A 20122-nucleotide genomic window follows, 5' to 3' on the forward strand; every position below is an offset into this window, starting at 1 on the left:
ATTATTAATAAATGTTTAATAGTATTTTGTCTTTTAGTATAATTTCAGGCTACAAGTAAAAATGCTGACTTTAAAAAAAAGTATTTGTCTTTCATTTGATGAATTTACTTAAATTCATTGTGCAAAACCTCACTTATTTCAACTTTCCTGAGTTACTCTCTCTTTTTTACCTGTGAGCTGTAAAGACAAACCTGAAAGCTCCTGGCTTTTACAGGGACATGTACAAATTCAGAGTATTATTTCCAAAAAGTGAGAAAAGGCTACATTGCATATTACTGAAACAAAATTGCAGCATAAGCACCAGTTTCACATGGGCTTTCCCTACTTGGAAGTAAAAGTTTTGCAAAATGAATAATACTGAAAGTTAACATTAGGTGTCAGTATTTTACATATTATTTAGCAAAAGAATATCAAGTGAAAGAGCTTCTGCAGAAAAAAAAAAAGAAGAATATTACAGTCTGCTTTTTCAAATGCTTTAAGTTTTCACATTTAGAGTAATATCATGTATAATTATTTGTGAAATAATTAATTGTATATACCCCAAATGCTTCTTACCAGTTACATCACTTATTTAAAATTCAATATTAAATATCACTGCTTTTTAATTGTGATAACATTTCGTTCCTGGATTGTCTAAAGAAATTACATTTTTCAAACTGAACTGCAAGACATGAGTGTCTGTAGATGACAGAAGATTGATACCCAGGTAGAGTGATAAAATGCCTACAAAATGAAGGAAGATAAATGTGAATATGTAGATGCCTTGTTTTATGTGTGATCTTTGTGTGATCTTTTTTCAGCACGACAGAATTTAAAACTGTACAGAGCTCTTAAGCAACTGTGGAAAATGAGGGGAATATACTATTTGTGCATTTTTAACCCTGTTTTGCCACAGGAAGGCAAAAGAGAAGGCAGAGTCCTCTCTCATAAGCAGAGAAGGATGGGTTTGTTTTCCAAAAGAACAATATGAGCGAAGAAAAAGGCATGACATGCAGTGCTCTTCTCATCTGTTTTTGTGACATGATTGAAAATGGGAAGGATGAGACCTATTTGAAGAGCTTAAGACCCAAAACTCTGGGAGTCCTTGGTTTGACTGCTACAGAATCCACCTTTTACCAGCAAACTAGTAAACATGGGTAGATCAAGCAAGAAAGATGAAAGGAGAAAGCAAGGTTGAAAGATAATAAAAAAAAAAAAAATAACTTTTTAATCTGTGTTATATATTCCCAAATACAACTGGGTACAGGTGGGAATTCTCTGTGGAATTCTGGGGTACAGAAGGGGCCTCAGTTGGATTCACAAAGGTGAAAACAAGCATTTAGGGCTAAATCCATATCAGGGCCCGGCAGGATGTGTAGATATCAAAGCAGTGACAGCAATATTTTATTTTAATGCCTTTCCCTGAGTCATAGAATCGTTGAGGTTATAAATGATCATTGAGTCCAACCATCAACCCGGCACTGCCATGTTCAGTGCTATAATGAAGACATGGCTGAGGTAGGTGTGTTATTTCAGGTACTCACCTATAAACCCCCCTCTTTTCAGATGCAATTAGCATGTCGTGATCTGACACCTTTCAAATGGAGTTGACCCGCTCAGAGACCCCTCAAAACCTCTGCAGGTTCCCATCTGAACCTTGGGGTCCACAAACTAGTGAAAATGCATTTCTGAAAAGCCACTCACTCTCCACAACCAGCTGAGAGACAGTTTTGCTTCGTAAGCTTAAACTTTTGTCAATATTTGTGAAATATATTTAGACAGCTTATTCAGAAATGAGTAAGTTATAGATCAGTAATTCATACTTTTTATATGCTGAGTTTTTATTACCTAAACTTACTCTTCTAAGCATCGTTTTATGTTTCTAGTTAAATATAAGTGAGAATTGATTGGGGTATTTCTCAATGGAATTCTATCTTTATTTCATCATAATTGCTTCATATTTGAATAATGACAGATGAACTACTTCATTCAATTGCAGTTTTAAGGCTTTGAAGTCACAATAGCAGCAAAGGATTTAAATTCTGAAGCCATTATTATGGCAGAGAAGGCATCAGGGGAAAGGAAAACTTATGGTCATGTAATTTTCTAGACAGGAAAATTTTTCTGTGGTTGCAATTTTTTTTTTCATTATTATTTTTTTTTCTGGACATTTTTTAATGTTAAAAGGATCCACTAAACTTCAACAAAATGAAGTAGCTGCAACTTCTAGCAAAACAAATGGCTTCCATCTACCCTAGAAGAAGATATTGGAAATGCTGAATGAGAGTCCATGCTGTAAGTAAACTTCTGTAGTTACTTTGCTTTGGAGCTGACTAGAAGCCATTTAAAATTCTAGGCAGCTACAATACTGTATTTCACCAATAAAGAGTTCATTAGATCTTTTTCTCTCTGACATTTACATCTAGTCCTGAGTACATGTTAATACTCCAAGGTATGAATTTCAAAGTTCCCTTTATCTTTGTGTACAGTTTTAAGCAATTAATCAAATGATAAAAAAATAGCTTTAAAAATAGGAAACGAATCGTGAATTTAAAGTATATGTTCAAAAACTTGCTACATTATAATTTGTGGGGGGACAGGGCCTCTTATCAACTGAGCTAAGTGCTGGAGCTTTTTTTTTTTTTAACTTACATTTTATTGAAGAATTTTGAAGCAAACCTCAAATTGTTAAAACATGACCAAGTGGTATATCCAGGATAGTTCTTTCTCCTAGGAGGCTACATCAAAGTGGGAGAGACATAGAAAAATCATTATTTAATACGTTCAAAATGATTCCCATGTGGGGGAAGTTTTATACAGGCTTCTGAAGTGAGCATGGGGGCAAAGAGCACTGAAACCCCTTCATCTGAAATAAATGTGAATGACAGTTGTATCTTCCTTGTACAAAGCACAAATATGAAGTTGTGTATGATGGGGGTTGCCATATAGTTTTGGCAATACAGGCTGAATTGAGCTTCATGAATTCAACTTGCAACTTTGCTACTTCAAGTATTTTCCTGGTGCCTCAGTTTACCATCCAGGACAAGGCCTGGTGTGAGGTGGATGTTGCAAGGGTAGTTGGGAGTGGACATCTGCAAAGTTAGCATTGGCACAAGGCATTAAGGACTAGGAACTTTCAAATGTCATTAATGAATCTCAATAGAAACATTCCCTTAATTTTCTTGCCTGTGTTTTCTATCTCAGAAATAAGGTATGCCAGGCATACTGACACCAGGTTTCTTTCAAATGATTGTTTTATTTTATTTTCTACCTTGCAGGTGAAAGGAAATATTCAGAAATATTCATCCTTCAGGGAGGACATAGAAGGAGTTTTAATGTCTTAGTTGAAAGTGTGTGTTAAATGCTCAGATGCTCTTGTATGCGATATTTAATTTAAACCATGGTGGTCAAGAAGCAACAGATTCTGCCAATTCTTACCTTCTTAAATAGAAAACACCTTGCAACTTGGTAACTTCTGAATATGTGGACCTTCCTTTTTAAGGATGCTTCTAGACTTTCTTATATTACTGCTACTTGGAGAAAAACAGGGTCTCATCGGAGAAATGGTGACTGAAAGTCCATATTCATTTGCTTCTGGGTTCTCTTAATTGCCCCTGAAAGTGCCTTTTTCTTTTTTTTCCTGATGCCACAGGTGTGTTTCTGTATCACTGAGACTGCAAACACAGTTTTGATGTGACAGCTATGAAAGGTATAACCTCTGAGTGCAAGGCTCTTAAGTTATGTGTAAAGAAAGAGAGGGGAAAACTTTGGCTTAATAATGGAAAGGCCTCTATCAACTGATTTTTCAGGAACAATACGGTACCTGTGGTGGTATTCTTCCAGGTTTCCAGAAAAATAGTGGATTTTTACTCTTAAAGTGATGTGAAAATCCCATTTGTTATAGAATCATAGAATCGTTTAGGTTGGAAAAGACCTTTAAGGTCATTGAGTCCAGCCATAAACCTCATGCTACCAAGTCCACCACTAAGCTATTTCCCTAATTGTTGTTTATGACTTCTGGTTTCAATATAGTTCAGGGGCAGACTAATTTAAAGAATTTATAAACCTCGTTATAATATTTAAGTTTCGTTTGTTGTTGAAAGAACTTGAATTAGAGAAGGTAAATTTCTTCTGCATTAAAGCAGCAGTGATAACTACAACAAATTTTGAAAATGAAATTCCTCTCAGCTTTTCAAATTTAACTAACAAATGAAAAAGATTCTATATTGCTCTGTATCAGATATGGATGAAGGATAATGCCATGTGTCAATTTTTGGAATATCCTAAATTCTGTGGACGTATGATGCAGCATATGACTGCTTGATTTTCATTAGTATTCTTATTTTATTCAAACTTCCTTGCTTAATTGGGTATTAAAACTGAAGTGATAAAATACCAGAAAAAAGTATGAATCACCAAAATTCCATGCTAAAGTCTGTTATCCTGACATTTTTCTGAATGAATATTGAAATGCTTCATTAAAAAAGATCTTGAAGTTGCTCCATCAGTAATCAGACCCAGACTTTACTTGAAAAAAGTTCTTTTTGTATTTAATTATGAAAAGCATGCTCTTAATTATAATGATATTCATTAAAACAAATGCCTTGTAAGACTACTATGTTCAATTCAAAGTTTCTTCAAAAACATGTGAAAACCCTCATAATATATATTTCTGTCCTGAAAAAATATTAGACAGAAAAACATACCAATTTAATGAATATGATATAGATGTACATCTATATGTATGTATATGTGTGCTCTTCTCCAGAGAATCAAGAGGTTTGGTTCTGTCTTTAATTTTTTTTTCTTATCACATTTATAGAAAGTGTAAGAAGTGGTTTAATTTGATGAAATCAAACATTCAATGAAAACAAAGGCGTTAGCTCTGAAATAAGACATCAGCTTTGCAGGGCTACAGATCCTTTGAACTTGGATGACATTGTCTCTGAGGACAAGATGTTTGATGAATTTTAGACTTTAAAGCCTTTAGTAGGAAAAATTAGTCCAGAATCTGTTCCTGTAGGATGGGAAGAAAAAAAAAATCATTCTTCAAAAGATGAGGGGAAAAATGATGTCATTTTCTATTTCCCTTAAGTACCTTTTCTTCAGATGCTTATATTGGAAGAGGCTCAACAGCCACGAATTTAGGGGCTTATGCTCCAAGTGATCAGGGCATTTATGTCCTCTTTGCACAGAATATTGAGGAGAAAAAAAAAAAACCCTCTTAGAATATAAAGATAAAGGGCTCTATGGAGAAGATGGTCTTACAAAACATCGTCGACTAATTCTAATCTATTAATTCAATATAATGAACATAATGATTTCTGTAAAATTGCTTTACCCCTGTTATATGCCAAATCTGTCAGGAACAGCTGCTTTGCATTCAATATCATAATGACATATACTATGGAGTTATAATATTTAAATTTTTTTTCATTGAGGTCCTATTTTAGATTTGCAAGCTCGTGCACAAGGGGAGAAGGGCTGTTGCCTCCATCGCACTGTCATTAAAGGTTATCAAAAAGAACTCTTGGCTCTGTGAAGAAATAATGAGTGCAAGTTGGTTTTGCAGACCCTGTTACAAGGGAAGAATAAACCAGGATTAAAAAACCTCATGGAGAGTATTTTTCCCAACAGGCCTAATGTTTAATGCTTTTTTTGCTCTGAAGAATTAGAAGGGTCATGATGACTGGAGCTTGAAATAAAGGTGAATTGATAACACAGGTGGGGAGATGGACTAAAGGGTTTATAATTAATTGAGCCTTTATAAACACAGAGAGGCTGCACTAGAGACTCCCTGTCTTACTCTTTCCTAAATATTAAACACTCCTAAATATATTCCCTGACTCTAAATACCGTTTTCCTTTTTAACTGCTGAGGATACACTTTACCCTGCTGCAGAGCTTCTCAGGACTTACAGAAATAAAGGACCTAAAAGAACATTTCTCACAGCTCAGAAGGTCTAATTCTGGCTGAGAAGGAATTAATGTTGTAATAATTTTGCTAAACGGCCCCCTCCCCATCATTCAAGAGTGGAAATGCTGTAAAGCACAGCTCTAGGCACCTCTATTGTAGCCTAAAGGGGATCCTTCCATGGTAACCTCCGTAGGTAACTGCAACATTGGAGTAGGACAGGGCTGTGCACCTGCTTTAGGAGAGTCTCTATTAATTTTGACAGATATAAAATAAAACAGGGCTCAAAAAAAAAGGAAGATTACCAATATGATCCAGAGCAAAGAGGAGGACGGAGTGGTGTTGAGAAAAAAGGGAGAAGGAAGTCTATGAGACCACAGACTACAGAGATTAAAAGGAACTGAAAAACTGGAACAAGCTCAAAAGCTATAGAATGAGGGTTATCAGTTTTCTATTTTCTGCTTGGAGTAAGCTGAAATTAAATGTATTTGTACAGATATGTTGAAGTGCTCTTAGCAAAGACTTCCGAATTTTCTGTAGGTGGCTGATGTGAATTTGTCCTCCAAGAAGTGCAAACAGCCAACACATCTAATACTTAGCCTTGTGGCTATAGTTACACTGCAGGTACGTTTCTTTCTTCTTCCTTTTTTTTTTTCTTTCCCTTAGATCTGGATATCCCCATTCACCAATAACCTGTAAGATTTCCTGACATCTCCCACATCATATGAGAATATAAAATAGCAATTGCCTGTCAGAAGGAGGGAGCTGTGCAAAAGGGCAGCAGACTAAACTCATGTACATAAACTGAAGTATTTTTGTATTACATGAGCACAAAAAATCGTAGGAAGCGATTGGAACTGACATACTGAACTAATTAATTCAACTAACTGCTTCAAGTCTTTGATAAACTGACTTATTTTGTTGTTTCCCAGTCCATTTTAGGCAGTACAGTTTCCCCTGAAAGCTTCTGGACACAAGAGAGGACCCTCGTCCATCTGCAGAGGAGTTTTACATCCTGCATCTGACTTTCTCTTGCATTTATTGACTTCTTTTGTCTGGCACCTCTGCCCAGACAGTTCTGACACTCTCTGTGATGGCAGCGTGGGAGTGAGCAGGGCAAGAGCAGAGCCTGTCACACAGATAAAACTTCTATCAGGAGAGACAAGAAACTACTTCAGCAATTTTTATTTCCAATAGATTTGATGGGGCCACATTGTTTTTGTGAGTTCCTTGTGTGGCTGCATGCTTGCATTTACCTTTTTTTTGGGGGGGGGGAATGGGGAGTGTGGTACTGTAGAAATGAAACTCTTCTTCCTCAAAGGCTGAAGCAAAAAGAAAAAATATTCCAGAACATCTTACCTTTCTTCTTTTAATCTTACCTTTATTCATCCTCAGCGTGGGATTTTACGGGGCTTGGGACTTTCTCCACTAAAAATTATTCACCACGGAGCTGAAACTCTTTTAACAGAGGTAGAAACAACACTGGCTGGATGATCACTTTTATACTAAGGGCAGCAAATTCAGTCTTCCTTTGCTGTGAAAACATTGGCTGTTTTTGTAACTCTGCCTTGATCATGGGGACATAGATCAAGATACTGTCTCCCAATGTGCACAACTCTCTTATCTTTTTAAGGTCCCTTATTGTGTGATGTAAAACCACCTTTTTGGCAGTTTGGTATTGTAGTACTTTTAGCACTCCAGAAAATACATTTACACTGCATTTCAAGCTTGCATGTAACTAAATCCTGTCAAGGAAAGTCTTTACATAATGCATCAACATATGCTGGGGGTTTGTCTCTTTTTTTTAGTACAGTATGGCCACACAATGGGTTGGAGTGGCTTTTCTAAGTTATTAAAAATAGCCCTAGGAAAGGCTGGCCTTTAAAATAAGTGTCAAGATCCCTAAAAACAGCTGAGAAAGAGACGAAAATGGACCAATTTGGATTCATGTAGAATTTTCTTACCTAGTAGTACCTTCAGTGTCCTACTTTTTTTTTTGTTTAAACAGTGAAATATTGTATTAAATAAGCCTGAAAAATAATGAGGGTAAAACAAAAAAATATTTATGTTATTTTCTTAGATATGAATATTCCTAAATCCAAAAATCATTTTGAGGCAAAATGAACTAAATGAAGTAAATGTTCAGAGACTTCTGTCCTAAAATTCTCTGCTGCTTTGTAAAGTATATCTATTATCAAAACTTTAGCAGCTCAGCTGGTAAGTGATTTAATGTAAGATCATTTTTTCTCCTGAAATGTGAGTGTTCTGGGCTTTAGACCCCAAGTCACAGTGCATATGTTCCTCCCATGTAGCCAACATTAAACTGCTGGAGAATCTCTAAAAATATCTATTTTCCACCACCTGTGACCATTTTGTTAAAAATGTCTTTTGCACTTTCAAGACTGCAGTAAGTAAAATGGATTGTTTAGGGGAAAAATCAGCTCAGAGTAAAAAAGGTTTTGGAAGATGATACCAGAATGTTTATAATGCACGTTATGGCTGAGAGGGCTGTGGGAATTTAGCCATTACTGTATATTTACATTGACATTTACATTCAGGCATGAGCATTTATAGCCCAAGCAGGTAATATTAGAGGCTGCTGTTGGACTATAAGCTATTGGAGCTGTTATATGCCCACATGCATGGCCTTCTCAATACATAAGAATGTGCTTCGAGAAACATTTTTGCTGGGATTAAATATTCAAAGCCCCTGCAGCATAAAAATAACAGCTACTGAATGGACATCAGTTCTCTGAGCAAATGATTGCTCTGGGCAAGAATATGAATTACTGGCCATACAGAGAAAATTCTTTATTCTCCTTTTTAATTTAAATATTCTAAAACCTACTACAAATATGAAAAATACCATTTCTCTGGTGAAGAATGTGGGAAATAATTCATTATTTTTTTCATTTTTCAAGGCCAGGTTGGACGGGGCTTGGAGCAACCTGGTCTAATGGAAGGTGACCCTGCTCGTGGCAGGGAGTTGGAATGAGATGATCTCTGAGGTTACTTCCAATCCAAACCATTCTATGATTCCATGATTATCCCACAGTCTTCTAATTTCCTAGGGTTTTTCCCAGTGAATTGCAAAGTTTTGAAACTTCAGCTATTTTCATTAATAAAAAATTGTTTTCTCCTGCACCCAGCTATTGGATGCTCAACTGTTCTTCCAGGCTCATGCTGTCAGGTTTGTATTGTCTATTTTGGCTCGATTTAACCACTGAATTAGATTTGCTGCTGGGTGTCTGCTATACAAGTCAGACTACAGGCTGCCAGTCAGTCATCATAACAGAGAACTAGGCAAAAAGGAAAAAAAAAAGTCAAGTTTCTTTCCCCCTCAGAAGACTGCTGATCCTGAACAAGTCTGAGAATCACTGTTCAAGCACCTGAGGAGGCTTATGATACTTCTTGAATTTATTATAACAGAGTTGGTAGCAGTTGCTCAGCATTCAGCACCCTCAGTCAACAGTGATTATTTAAAACTGCTTTTCTAGCCTTGATTCTCTCTTCTCTGAGGTATGAGATGTGGAAATCTGGATGTTCACCAACTTGATGACACGTCTCATAAGCAATGACGCCATGAGTCACTGAAATAGGGACAAGAATCAGAGCTTCAGAAATGATGCTCCATCTTTAACTTGCACAGCAAACACACAAGGTTCAACCTATTGAGCAGCAATCTGCTCCAGGTAGTGCCTATGCAGTTTCTGTTTCCTTCCTGTTTGGTTTTACTTAAATTAAATAATCTCTTAAATTTTGTTAAACTGGCTTTTTTTTTTTTTTTTTTACATCTAAAGTATTTTCAGCCTTTCAGAGATCACACAGGAAGCTTGTGCTGCATAAGTTTGAGCTGTATGCAAAGCTGCCATCCTTTTATAGAATTTTGTCGCTGCTGACATACTGTCAAGTGGATGTGAAGGGAATCAGACGCAGGATCCAACTTGACGTGAAATTTTAGGTGTGCAGTGAAAGACATTTTCATGAGAAATGTCATGTCCTCAGTAATCCAGGGTTTGGACAGAGTAACACAGGCAACTTCTGCTGCAGTATTTTACAGGTTTGATGATGGTTTCTTCACAATTTAGTTATGAAGTTCTGTTGTCCACACTGTTCCAAATTTTTTTTTATTGACTGTAAAAATGCTTTTGATGATTTTATTTGAGAAAAATCTTAAGATCCACATGGCTACAATAGATTTTTCAATTAATATTTCTTTCATATGACAAAAATAGTTGGAACATACACTGGTCTTAAAAGAACTAGCAAATAATTAGTGTTGCTGCAAATTCTTGAAGCACTAGCAGTGGTTAGTTTACAGAAAAGCACCATTTTGCTTTCTCACCTCCTCAAGCCTGGGAGAAACAACTCATCACTGTTCTTAGACAACATCCACTTTTTTATTCCAAAAGTTCCTCTTTCAAATACATCATTGAAATGCAGTGCCTATAAAGAAATGATATTTTAGGGTAGAACAGTGAAGACCAGCTGTTGTGCTGTTCAGCTCTCCTGCCTGTACCTCTGTGTTACCTCTTGGCACATGTAGTAAGTGTTTGGGAACAAAGACAGTGAGGTTTCTGGCTTTGAATGGCCTTTTGCAGAATTGGATTTTAGCCTTGAAATGGATGTTGTAGAAGTCACTAAAAAATCAATGAGGGTGTAAGGTTCACTCTGTAGCCCAATAGCTCTGCCATTCCTTCAATAGCTCTATGTTCCCCCTTTTTGTCTCTGCACTTAAGAATTTCTTGAGTCCCTGAAGGTCTTGCTTCCCCAGCGCTTCAGTGAGTGCATGATGTGCTAAAGCTCCTTTCTACAGGAACTTTGTTGCATTTTTTATTTGCTGCAATAGGAAGTTATCTGCCAGAAAATCAGTCCTTTCTTTGCAGCCCTGTAAAATTTGTCAAAATCCCGTTCTAGGTGTTCCCGAGCTCCACTCCAGCCACAGCTCCTCCCCTTGTTTCCTATCTCCATTAGGATAGTTTCACTATCTCCACTATTTCTTTTTTCATTCCTCCATGGATTGTTCTACAGGATTATCCTTTAGGGCACCCAATGACTTTCTTGCTGGACATCTTCATGGATGGAACACATCTTCTTGAGGAACTCCACTGGCATCCCTAGTCAAGAGGGTTCATTTTACCTCACTGCTGGGACAAACCCTTAAATATCAGGTTGGCCATGATTTTCTCAGGTCATATGGGACACAAGCAAAAAAGATGCCCTTGTTCTACCAAAGCATCACCAGAGAGTTCTTCAGCCTGACCAGCACCGTGATTGTCCTCATACCCACAGCACCACCACCCTGCCCTGCATGGGAACCCCCACTGCTCCAGGAAGACAAGCCCTTGTCTTGTAAGTCAACCTAGAAAGATATTATTGTTCCTTGTTGAAAAAAAGGCCACGGGGCAGTCGCTGGTGAAGGTATGTGCAAGGAAGGGGTTTTCCAGAGCCCCACAGGCGCAGAGCTGCCCCTAAATCCACAGGTTCTCTGGGTTCCTCCTGCCCGAGAGGGACCATTTTGGTGTGAGATGCTGCAGGAAGTGATGCAGGGCAGCAGCTGTGTGTGCCTGTGCTTCTCCAAGGGCTGCTTCGTGGAGAAGTGTTAAAACAGAAAATCGAAGAAACAGAAGTGTTTGCCCGGGTGACCCCTGCCAGGCAATAGTATGAGTCATTTTTCTTCTTTTTAACAGCAAACTCTCTGATTGTCCAGAACTTGTTACTTTTTAAGTCTAACTAACAGTACAGTAATTGTCCTGTTTACTAAATCTATATTTCAAAATAGCAAAGCAGATTTGTTGAAAGCTATTTATTTCAGTAATCAAAGGGTTTCATTGAAGGTAAGAAAAGGGAAGTTGTCTTGAAGCTTATAATTGTAATTCCTTTCAGTATTTCCTTTTAGATCTCATGTTTACCTTCTGCAAAAGCTAACCTTCCCTGTTTGCTGCAATTTTCACGGAGAAGCTGTTTTCATACTTTGAAAATTGGTTTTTTCTCCCATAAGGAAGAATTTTGCTCTAACCCTGGGTGCAAGTCGCTTACTGGTGAGATGGTTCACTTCTGCTCTTGCAGGAAGTGGTTTTATTTTACTTTTTACTTTTTTTTCCTGCTTTCTTTCTGTCTTTATGAGCTGTGGGAGATTAACCCAAATGCTGTCTGTAGACATGTGACCTACATGTTTTCCGTTCTTTTGAAATAGTTAAAACTGTTGCTGGTTGATGGCGGTTTGAGATGAGACGACAACATCCCTGAGGCTGCAGGTAATGGACCTTAAATCCTTCTTAATGCAATTTAGGAAATATGTTCCTAAAGATTTTTTAAATTATCGTAACTTAGGTGTATTTTGTATGCATTCAAATCGGACTATTCTAATTGAACAATTATTTCTATTGGCTTTTGCGAATTTGAAAGCAATGAGCAAAAGTGTAGAGGATAAAGATGTGAAATGATACTTTCAATTAGTGCTCAGAATCTAGCAAACCTGTTGCATCCTGTGCAAGAGGCGACTTTATCTGACCTTCTCTAGTACTCCAAACCACTAACCACTTGTCATATTCCTGCTGGGACAAACTAGTTGTCCCCAAAGGGTAGAAAGGCTGGTAGCACTGGCTGGGATAAGAGATTAGATCACTGTTACCAGCGTTTGCTTTTCTGAGTGTAGTTTAGCACTGTTTGACTAACTGGCTTTCCTGCTGGTGACCACAGGGAAGGTGATTAGTAGCCACAGATACTGTAAAAGTCACTGAGTGGTAAGGGTAGGTATCTAGTTGGCACTTGGTATTGTTAGAGACCGAAGACATTGATAGAAGGATATCTTATCCTGCTCAGTATCAAATACTCTGTACCACTCTTACTCATCAGTGGCACTGATAGGGACGGGACATGGGGTGGCATAAAGGGCATTGTACGTAAAATATCCTTGGTTTATCTGTGAGCAGCCAACTGTGCTCCTTGTGGTGCTGTTCAGTGGAGATGCCATGGCTGCATGTTTCCTGCGTGAGGCTGTTTAAATCCAGTCTAATTCCTCCTCTGCCTTGGAGCTGGCCAGAAAAGGGTTGTACATCCTGACTCCTCACTCCACTCGAAGTTTTCTATCAGAAAAGATCTCTTTGCTTGGCTGTGAGTGGGCGAACAGCTTTCTGGTCTGCACAGCTTTGCAAGGAAATAGTAATTTAGGAAGATGTTCAAATAACGCAACAAAACACTTTGATTATGGGCCACATAAAGGAGGCCCAGAATTAGCAAGATTTGTTTTATAGTGAAGATTTGTTTTCCCAGTAATGTATAGTTTGCTGCAAACTTTATGACATGTGCCCATGTTTGTAACTGATAATGTTATTGTAACAAGAAACTTGTTTTTCTTTTGGAAGTATGGGTCAGAGTTGAAAGATATCGCACGTGACTCGAAGCTCATTTTGGAATAGTGCATGCTAATTGGAGACAGATTTTAGTGTAATGTTGTAAGATTGCATTTCATTTTTTCAGTACTTTTTGGAGGAAAAAGCTGTCCTGCCTACATACACAAATCAGCACAGACAGGGAAATTGTATAAAGAGAACATGTTCTCTTCCTGGGCTGTGTTTGTCGTGGTTTTTATGTTTCTGCTGCAATGTCTTAGAGTCATTTGAAATGCATTTTCCACAGAGCTGTGAGATTTGGTGAAGTAGTTTGAATTCTCAGAGATATATTTTTTTATTTTCTCCCTTTCTCTGAAACATACTTCTTTGTGTCCAAGGGAAATTCATTTAAAAGCAGCATCTCTTGTTCACTTTGCCTCTCAATCCAATTACATCTGTAATGTACATTTGTTCATTTTCATTTCCAAATAGAGTGAACAGCTGAAGCACTCTGTATTTTAAAGCTCCTGCTGTACATTATTATTGAATTGCAAAAAACCTTTTGCTTTTTTTGAAAGCATTTTTTGTAGAAACTTCCTTCTGCTTTGACACAAAGATATGGTGGCTTGGAAAAGATGCTCCATCTTCTTCCAACCAAGCTCGAGTGTGTGATCCCCTGTCACCAGGACAGCAGAGGAGAGGGCTGTATCGTGGTCTTGTGCATGTTCCTCCCTGCCTGGTGTGAAGAAGCTAAAATGGTGGCAGAGACACATTTGGATTCCTCTCCTGATGTTTGGGTGGCACAACACCACAACCTCTGTTGTGGTGCTGGATCAATCCCAGCAGCTGTACACACTTCTGGTTTGGATTTCTGTGTCTGTTTCTGGTTCAGAAAGTTTTACTTTGTTGCAGTGCTGAGCTTCAGGCCAGGCTCTCAAAAGTAGTGCCCATTGTGATCTCTAGTGCTGCAGTGATCTCTAGGCTTTGCCTGTGCTGTCCAAAGACTTCAGCTTGGATCTCTGCTAAGCAATTCCATGGACTTTGAGCAGTGGGAACTGCTGTATTATGGCCTATTTTACTGAGTCACATTAAGGTTAGTGGGATACAGGCAGAATCTTCTGAATTTTTTGATACTCACAATGTGTAATTCTGAAACTATCTAATCCTATTTTTCTTGACTTTTTTTTTTTTTTGTTAGATGCCTCTGTGCTGTGTCAGCTCAATTAGTGTGAGTTGTTAACCATTTAATGAGCTGTTAAAGCCTGCATGTGGCTAAACATTTCCTCTTGATGTTGAAGACCTCTGTTAGTACTTAGGTGTGTTCTTTTAACTTGAAATATGGCAATTGTACAGAACTACCCTAATTCTGTGTTGTTACCCTAATTCCTGTTTTGGTGTTGTTTGCACTGATCTCTTTTAAAGACAAAACAAAGTGTCACCTGAGCTCTAGCTGAAGTCTTTACATTCCACTTATCTTCTAAAACTTCCACATGGATACATCAAACCTATTTCTCAGTGCTATGAAGACAGAAATTGGTGCTGATGGATAGTGTGTATATGAAGACGCTTTGATGGTTTTCCTGATTAATTATTGATAACAAGAAAGCAGATGGGACAAAATTTTGGTCCAGATTTTCCATGATAATTCAAGTGCCGTTCAGAGCATTGCCAGGGATTTCTTTACCTTGCTACACAAACTGCAAAAAACTGTCCCATTTGCCATCCTTGGGTGGCTTCCAATAGCTTTTGTCACCACCAAACTGATGTAATGACCTCTGAGGCTCAGAGTAGGCTGAATGCCCTGCTTCCTTCAGACTGCTCACAACAGCACAGCTCCCTTTTGGGTGTGCACTTGGGAACCTGGGACTTTGGTCTAGATGAGGAGGCATTGCTGTTACCTGCTTCTGAAACCTTCTCTTAAGATTGGTCTGCTTCAGCCAGCAGCCTCAATGAATCTCAGTTTCACTAACAGCTCTCTTATCGACATCTGGAGGACAGAGGAGGTTGTTTCTTTGCTGTGTGGATGCTAAGATTGTGCCTTCACGCACTCAATGTGCCTCTGTTGGTCTTTCTGCTTTGAGAAATACTATAAAAAGATTGTTTTGGATACTCACTACAAAACAAACACTGCTAGCTTCTCATTTACACTGAGACTTCCTCAAATCTGAGCTGTTTTTATTTTAAGAGTAAGACCTCTTGTCACAGGGTCTGTACACTCACATCATCTTTATCACAACTTGAAGCTCCTCGGGTTGAGAACTTCCAGGCTGGCTGAAACAGAAGTAAAAGGAATGCAACTGGATTTTTATTAAGAGAGCTGTCTGAATGAGAAAATCAGGCATTAATTTTCTGGGCACAGATAATTAGATGTTGCAAACTGACCGTGGGACAAACATAATCCATGGGACAAACATAGTCCGTGCTAGATCTCAGCCTGGGGATGCAGCCAGGTCATGCTGGAGCAGATTTTCAGAGCATTACTGGCTCATGTTAAAGTCATCTGGGAGTGTTGAGGCCTGAAATGCGTTAAAAGTGAGTCCTATTTGTGGAAACTAAGAACCAAAATTCACAAGTACTTGAAAATTTTGACCTTTTTCTCTTAATTTGTCTGTATTTTCAATTCAGCTCCCTTTGCACGAGAAAGAGATGAGTTAGGAATTAAGTGGGAAAGACATCAGAGGGTTAAACAGATATTGGTATTCTCCAAACTATCTTCTAAACTACTGTGTGTATGTGCAAGTTGCATTAATTCAGACAGTGCATGGATACTTACTGAAGCATTTCTTCAATAAATTAACTAAACAAGTTTGATACTGTTATGGTTGGTGGTTTAAGGTTGTTTAAGACCCAATATAACTCTTCCTGCCATTTGAGATTGACAGGTATAAAATCATTCACTTGTAGTTAAGTTGGCTATTGTGGGTTTGTACTGTGATTTTCATGAATATTTCTTCCAAAGTCTGTAACATTTATACTAAAAAGACACAGTCCTCAAACAGATGAACTTAAAGGGACTTCTAATTCCTTCTCCAAGATGTCCCTCAGTTTTCAGTACAAGTGCAACCTGATAAGTGGGGAGGGGGAGTTGAGGAGGAAGGAAAAGCAGAAGTGAATGTGACTTAGAGCTGAAGAGATGTGCTTCAAGTACATGCTTGCTCTTTGTTTTGGATTTCTTTTCCTGCCCCACCCTGAGCAAAGCCACCACTGTGTTTGGTGTCGAAGCTGCTTCTGGGCAGGGCACAGGGCTGAGCACCTGTACTTGTTTGTTTACTGCTCAGGATGTTACTAAACTCCCTTCCTTTGCAGGGGAGGAAGGAAATGACAGAGACATTTTGTGAAGACAGTTCTGGAGTTCTGTCCCCAAGAGAGTCACCTCTGTGACTGGTGGGTCTGTCACCAGCCTGCTGGATGTCAGGATGCTCTCAGCTTTCTGGTGTCTCTGCTGCAGCTGGGGCTCAGGAGGCACCTGCTGCTGGGACAAGCAGGTGCCTGCTTGGGACAGTGGGGTTGGAAGAACTGAGCAGTCTGTGGTGGGAGAATGGTTGGGGGTCCATGGTGGGGGACCTCAGCCCACATGGTCATGTTGGCCAGAACCAAACACACACATACATTGCAGGAGAACCTGGACACCCACAGCAAACACCAACAGAAGCCTCCCTGGGCTCTCTCAAACAAAAGGCATTTCTAGCAAATAGTTTTGCTATAAATGATGTTTTCCACTGGGAAGGTGTTGCCTCAGACTTTCCAACTGGCCAAGATGCTCTGGCACATTCTGCCGTTTGTGTGTCAGGCTGAATAGTGCTGAGGTTTGATCTAGAGAGATTAATGTTTCTATTATCAGCAGTACTTTCCATGCTTGGTTAACTTATTAGCAAAAGCAAAAAAAAAAAAAAAAAAAGCAGCAAAGTATAGTAACTAGTAGTGATGAGTAATCAAATTCTCATGATGATTTTTAGATTTAGGATTAAACCATTTAGCATTAATCCACCTACTCTTCTTGGAGTGGCAAAGAAAGCAGAAACAGCCCTAGTGAAAACATGTTAATTCCTCCTCTTTCATTAAGGATCCTGGAAAAGGCACAGAGTGCTCCAAATTTTGACAGAAGCTTAGAGGAACTGGTGTCCTCAACCCATTCTTGAATTTCCTTTGAAAGTTCCAGCACTGGCTCTGGGTTGAGCAGGATGCAGTTAGACAGACACGAGACATTCAGAATTGCTACACAAAGTTTGGATTTGAAAACTTCTTTTCTAGGTTTAATTTTCTCCTAAAGTTTGGGTCTTTTGCAAAACCTTTACCAGAACGTGAGTAACAGAAGAGAGGGAATCTATTAAGATGTGGTACAAAAATTGTATAAATTAAAGATGTTAAATGTACCTATTTCTTACCAGACTTGTTCAGATGTTTAGGGAATAATGTTGATGCACTGTAAGGACATTTTACCTCAGATACTGCAAAGGTTTATTTGAGCTGAGTGCAGCTATTTCATCCAACAAGGGGTTTGAGGAGTCCACCAGCTCTGCATGTTACCACGATACCTGATAAACCCACAGTCGATGGAAAATGTAATACTCATTGAGTATTTTTGTTTTTAACAAGGTTGGGGGCAGATGAATGGCTGTGACTCTTCTCACTATGACTGTTGGTGTTCAAGTGTGGATCCTGCTGCTGTTGACTTTTACTGCTCCTACCAAGCTTAGCACGTCTGTGGTGGGACTGGGGGTACAGGTGGTTGTGGCCTCCTGGCCTGCAGAAAGTGTGTGCACAAGGTTTCCTGGAGTCACCTTGAACCACCTTAGTGAAATGAAGTTTTCTGGTCTCATCACTAAAGAATTACGTTTATAGCAAAAAAAAAAAAAATATAACTAACACAGCCTATGCTCAAACTTCTTGCATAATCAGAGAAATCATGGTGGGGTTTGGAACTAGTTGATCATTAAGGTCTCTTCCAACCCAAAGCATTCTGTGATTCTGTTACAGTTTTGACTCCACAACACCCTTGGTATTTCTCTGCTGTGAAGTGCAGACATCTTAGCTGCACAATGTGATATCAGATACTATCACATAAAACAAGTGCTTTTGTCTTCTCTCTGCTTTGCCACGTGGTGCTGGGGAGCAGCGTGGTACGGCAGACACTCCTGCTGCCTTGTGCTCTTTTCTGGGCCATGGCAGCGGTGCCTGGTGAACAAAGCAAACTGGGGGCCCCAAAAAATGCAGAAGAGGGGCTTGCTCAAAGCAAACCACAAAGAATTTCCCCTTCTAGTTCCTGCTACAGCTTAAAAGTTTTCTCCTAAAACTGTAGGTGCCGTCTCTGCTGCATTTCACAGCAGCGTCTCTTAGAAGAGCAGCACCAGGAGCTCTGCAAAGGAGAGTGGAGATGGAGTGTGGGAACAGATTAAAAGTGTCTGGAGGCTTTTTTTTTCCTCCCTCAGATGGGAAGTGGGAGCAGTGAGAAGAAGTAAAGGGAGCAGCTGCAGGATCACAGCATAAAAACTGCTGCAGAAACATATGACGGAAGATTGAGAGAGGGTAGGAGGGACTGTTTCATGTGCACAGCACGGGGAGTGGAACATCATCCCAGGGAGTGGGAGGGAGGAGGTTTCACTGTCTGGATAAAGGACAAGCCTCTTGTTGAAGACACTATTGAGGCAGGCAGTGTCAGAAAAAAAAAATTATTGTGAGTTTTAAATAAATAAGTGATAGTTTTATTATAAATTTACTTTATTCTTTAATTCATTTTGAAAATCTGAGAAGATTTAAAGCTTTTACTATTCAATAAACTCAGTATTTCAGTTTGACAGCCATGTCTTCTGTAGGATGATGGGTATATGGGACAGCAAAATGGAATAAACATAACAGATATGCATTTAAACTTGCAAGTTAAGGAACTCTGAGATACTCTAAGAGGTTAAAGCTATTGTTGCTACCTCACCAAAGGCTTTACAGAACTCAAGGAGGCATTTTTGCTAGTGAAGGGGATGGTGCTGCTGCAGGAGCTAAGGACCAGAGGGCAAACTGAGGCTTGACTTACAACTGCTCCAAGTGTTCAGTAGTGCAAAGTGATTGAAAGGTAGAGTGGGATAAAACTTGTGTGTAGTTTTATGCAGTGATGAAAGTGAGGTGCTTTCACTCCCCTGAATCAACCAGTGCAGGATGTGCCTGTACATGAACGTGGTGCAGGGCACAAACGGGTTGCAACATCCTACCTGAGCTGGCCTTGTGGTAACTTCTTCTTAGTCTCTACCAAATTGAACCCAAAATTTCTGATGGTAAAGCTCTGAAATTTAGGACCTATATGAAGTTTCTTCCTTTGGCTATTTGCAGCAGGCCTTCAGATGTTTAAAAAATATTTTTCTAGTACATCAGTTTGCCTTGTGGTACCAACTCTTCTACTTCTCCAGAGAGTTTGGGCTGTTCCAAAATTACCATCACCACATGTCTAGTTCAGGTAAGCACGGAAAGCTTGGATGAATATCTGAATCTCTGTGGGGAGAAGTTCTGCAAAAATTGAGCTGGAAGTATTTCAAGAAGCCTTACTTTGAAATTTCTGTCACTTCTTCTTCTGCTTGTATCTGTAAATACTGCAAGAATAACCTTTCCCATAGTATCTCATCACTTCAGATCTGGCAACATTAAAAGTAACAACACTTTTCTGAACATTTAGGCTATAGGAACAGATTTCTTTCAAGCACCGGGGAAAATTTGTGATTCTTATGTGATCTTCCTAGGGAAAACATTGGAATTTTTTTTTTTTTAAATCAGAATTAGAAAGCTTTAAACTAAAAAGTCACCATGCAACAAGCATCTTATGCAGGTGTAAAATGAGTTTAGACTGGTCAGTCTTACTTGAGGTGGTTGGAAAGCTGTGACTCTACTCTTTACTTATCTGTAGTATATAA

General features: G+C 38.8%; 1 protein-coding gene and 1 long non-coding RNA gene across 3 annotated transcripts in view; both read left to right on the plus strand.

Moving 5' to 3' along the window:
* The first annotated feature begins 5443 nt into the window (after positions 1-5443).
* On the plus strand, positions 5444-7105 carry LOC135417630 (uncharacterized). The gene is made up of 2 exons (XR_010432154.1): positions 5444-6516; positions 6825-7105. It is a non-coding gene; the product is annotated as an uncharacterized LOC135417630 (long non-coding RNA).
* Positions 7106-11862: 4757 nt separating this feature from the next.
* Positions 11863-20122, plus strand: part of ARHGAP15 (Rho GTPase activating protein 15) — a 331924-nt gene continuing 323664 nt past the window's right edge. Inside the window, exon 1 of one of the 2 annotated variants that reach the window (XM_064661638.1) lies at positions 11863-12149. The gene's annotated coding sequence lies outside the window, so the exon portion shown is untranslated. The remainder of the gene's footprint in view (positions 12150-20122) is intronic. The other variant, XM_064661637.1, reaches the window with a different exon arrangement.

Source organism: Pseudopipra pipra, chromosome 7, assembly GCF_036250125.1.
Source record: "Pseudopipra pipra isolate bDixPip1 chromosome 7, bDixPip1.hap1, whole genome shotgun sequence".
Taxonomy (NCBI): domain Eukaryota; kingdom Metazoa; phylum Chordata; class Aves; order Passeriformes; family Pipridae; genus Pseudopipra; species Pseudopipra pipra.